Below are 4,494 nucleotides of genomic sequence, written 5' to 3' on the forward strand. Positions count from 1 at the left end.
TAATTGTTGCCAACAGATAGGCCAGATGTACAGATCAGGTCCAATATATAACTACCATAGTGAGTAGGAAAATTGACATTTTGCACCAAGTCAAAACATTCCAGTAAGGACAGGAATTCATTCCTCAGTTTACATGTTAGTGTGCCAATATGGATGTTGAAGTTTCCAAGAAGAATAACTCTCTGGGAAAATGAACTTAAGTGGGTTAAAATTTTCAGTCAATTCAGTTAAGAAAGACCCTTTTTATTGAACGATAGACAATAGTAAGACAGGACCAGATTTTGCAATTAGATTAATATCATTCTACTGTATTACAGTACTACCTCAGTACTACTCCTTTCTAACAAAGTCAGCATAAAGCCTGCTATAGTGTATGCACAAATTCAAGTACAAGTCTGATGGAGTGCTGTGTGAGTAATTATCTGTAGCTGATATTGTGCATGATGTAGGATATGAAGTTGTTACATGTGAGTGTTTAATTATTTCACACATACTGTAGATAAATTAGAAAGCAAAAAATGCAATTTTATCAGTGTGTCACAAACATGTTGACCAATATCTTTAGAAACTAAAATGTAGATTATAAAGAAGGCAGAAATAGGAGAAAAGAAACAACATGTAGTAAAAGCACTGGGGTTAACATCTAGCCATGAAAGGAACCAGTCCAGACCATGAAACATGTGGTGCAGATAAAAAGCACTTATCCACAAGCGCTTCAGAAATCCTTTTCTGCTGCTACAGTCCAACAGTCTAGTTGCACAGCCATCAGGTAGTCTCCTTAAAGATACTGGCATGGATTTTCTCATAGACTGAGGGAAATTAAGGCATATGGCATTGCCTCTGAGCCCAAGTGAGGTCTGAAGTGGAGGCAGCAGCATTATCATCTAGTCAGTAACTGAGGCAGAAAGTGGAGCTACATGGAAGATGCCACCGGAGCCATGCACATTAGGGTGGCCAAGGAAAGAGACGATAGATGGCAGGAGTCTCACTTCACCTGCAGAAATCACAACCATCCTCTCTTTCTTCCCTCAACCATTACAATATTTAACCATATTCCTCCTATGTTTAATCAACTTCAAATAATTAAGTTTCTAATAACAAACTAAACTCCCAAAACACATATGCTTCATTAACTGAGGTATTACTGTATTCTGCACTTCTACCAGCTCATTTTTTCCAGCTAATTATGCATGTCTGTCAAGTTTATATAATATTTAGACATGAATACAAGCTGGGGCAGCACAGTGGTGCAGTGGTAGCGCTGTTACCTCGCAGTTAGGAGACCCGGGTTCACTTCCCGGGTCCTCCCTGTGTGGAGTTTGCATGTTCTCCCCATGTCTGCATGGGTTTCCTCCGGGTGCTCTGGTTTCCTCCCAAAGACATGTGAATTGGCAATTCTAAATTGGCTAGGTGTGTGGGTATGTTTGTGTGTGTCCTGTGGTGGGTTGGCACCCTGCCTGGGATTGGTTCCTGCCCTGTGATGGCTGGGATTGGCTCCATCAGACCCCCATGACCCTGTGTTCGGATTCAGCACGTTGTAAAATGGATGGAATACAAGCTGGATGCACCAAAGCAAGACACCACAAATGGCAGCACAAGCAGAAAAAATACTTTTGACTACTGAGGATTTAAGCATGATGTTAGAACTTGAGGCACAGGCCAACACGCCATTCCTGCACTCGAAACACTTGAAAACGGTGTGAGGTGTTCATATTCTGAAAGAAATAATACCAATGTGTATTTTAATATATACTGTATATAGAAAAACTAAAATGACTGAAGCACCATTTATTTGGATCATTTAAAAAAACTAATCAAACTAAAAATATACTTATTCTTCCACTAAATATTTTCATTGGATACAAAAATGTAAATAGCAACCAACTTTAGATAATAGGCTTTTATAGCTTCTTCTATGTGTAAATGCAAGTTAAGTATATTTACACAAATAAATATTGTCGCAGTAGGGGGCAGTTTCGCTCCCTTGAACCCTCAGGTACCACACCAAACACCAGGTAAAAGTGACACAATAATTCTTTTTATTATAATAATTACGTGCACTAAGCACCCTCTACTCCACACTATTCATTAACCAATACAATAATAATAATAATCACAGTACCAATCCTCCGACTCCCAGACACGTTGCCCTCCTAGCACCCAGCTTAGCTCGCCGTCTTGGAGCTCCCACAATCCTTTTATAGTTCCTGACCCGGAAGTGTTTCTCATCCTTCAGTCCATAATTCCCTATCACTTCGGGGTCAGATAAAAGTCCGTTTTTTCATCCCGGAAGTACATCATCCCTTCCGCTCATGTGACTTGGGAGTACTTCCGGGGTATAGGGCAAAAAGAAGTCTTTGGTCCTCCCTGCAGCTCCCTCTTGCGGCCCCTGAGGTATCCAGCAGGGCTGAGGGTAAAAACTACAAAGTCCATGACTCCCTGCTGGTCTTCGGGGCACCTCCATACTGCAGGGAGGGCTACATCTGGCGGCTTGGGGGACTTGGCCGGGATAAACTGCCGGGCACAGTCCACAATATATATCAAAATTAGAATATATCAGCGCAAATTAAAGTCATTCATTTATAACTGATATTTACAATAGCATAACACAAGATGGCATTTTTTTCACTGTTCCATTTCACTGTAGAGACTGAAAAATTGAACTTCTGCAACCATTCCGAAATGTTTAAAAGCTCACAAATCTACACAAATATCCTAATCAATCACATCTACCATGCATTTTCAAATTGCTGATTGAAGCATGGCTATCATTTTCACAACTTATGTCACTGCAGTAGCAGTGGGTGAAAATTTTGCAGTCCATACAAACTAACAAACACATAAGGAATGGATACGAATAAAACTTCACAGAGAAAAAAACTGTGATAAGCCACTGCAGAGAAATTGGAGAGGCAGCCTTGGTAATGAAAAAAGGGCAGGAACTATAAAAGCCTCAACCAAGGCTAAAAGAGTGGGTGCGCAAGTCTCAGTAAAGAGAATAAAAAAAAGCTTTAATGACAAATCTAAGTAGAAGTCTTAGAAATGATTAAGGAAGAGACAGTTAGTGATTCAGTGGCTAGTCAAACTAATCAGTTGTAAGATGCAGGTTAGTATAATGTCGTTCTTAAATTATTTGCTCATATAAACTTTATTTAAATGATATCTTTCCTTGGTAATCACTAGCATAAACTGCTCAATGAAACAATCTAGTTCAATGAGGTAATTTAACCAAACTAGTTCTCCATAATTATACTCAAAAGGAAATTATTAGCTAATGTCCATACAAATATATATTAAAAAATCAAGGATATGCTGCAGAGAAAATTTAGTTCCATAGGCTGAATATACAGTTGGCAGTAAGTGACAGTTTTCAAATGCAGCATAGAATATGCAGTCATCAGCATGGATTTGAATGAGAGGACCAAAATAATTATACATATTTATAGCAACTGGGTGCCATAAAGCCAAATAAAACTGTTTATGATTTTCACATAAATAATATTCTTTGGGCGGCACGGTGGCGCAGCGGGAGTTTGCGTGTTCTCCCCGTGTCTGTGTGGGTTTCCTCTGGGTACTCTGGTTTCCTCCCACAGTCCAAAGACATGAAGGTTAGGTGCATTGGCGATCCTAAATTGTCCCTAGTGCGTGGGTGTGTGCGTGTGTGTGCCCTGCAGTGGGCTGGCCCCCTGCCTGGGGTTTGTTTATTGCCTTGCACCCTGTGTCGGCTGGGATTGGCTCCAGCAGACCCCCGTGACCCTGTAGTTAGAATTTAGCGGGTTGGATAATGGATGGATGGATGATTGTGTATAAGATATGGAAGTTTTCAGTTTTTATTCTTATCTTTGGAAAATACTGTATACCTTTAACTTAGCTTACTGATGGTTTTGTGTTTGTCAACTCAATTCTTATCTGATCCATTTAATAAGATCAAGAGTGTTATACTTAAAGTAAATGGTCATAATGTTACTGAAGTGACATGAAACAGGAAAAAGGCTGTATTAGATAAACAAAAAATGCAGGTTTAGACAAAATTCCAGATAATAATGGTAACTCTAACTTGGCTTAGTGTGAATGTAAATATGTGTTGGCTGGTATTGGCTCCAGCAGACCCCCGTGACCCTGTAGTTAGGATATAGCGGGTTGGATAATGGATGGATAATATTCTTTGAGAGATTAAATTAGTCTGACAAAAAGGGTACAAACGTTCAAAATACACTAAAGAAAATATGCAGTGATAGATGGCGGTAATAATTAATTAATATAAAAAAGGAACAAGAAAATGAAATATTTTGCACCCGTTAAATGATTTCATTCATACCTCATTCTCCATTTTCTTGTCAAAGAAGGGCTACATTGGAAAAAGGCTTAAGCAGAAAAGAACAAATTTTCCTATCCCCAACAACTGTCTACAGCTCTTTGTGGGGAATTTCCAAGAGATTCTAGCTCATCATTTAGCTTGTTCTAGGTCTGCACATGGTCTTCTTCCACTGGGCT

The sequence above is a fragment of the Polypterus senegalus genome, chromosome 1 (assembly GCF_016835505.1).
Source record: "Polypterus senegalus isolate Bchr_013 chromosome 1, ASM1683550v1, whole genome shotgun sequence".
NCBI classification, from domain to species: domain Eukaryota; kingdom Metazoa; phylum Chordata; class Cladistia; order Polypteriformes; family Polypteridae; genus Polypterus; species Polypterus senegalus.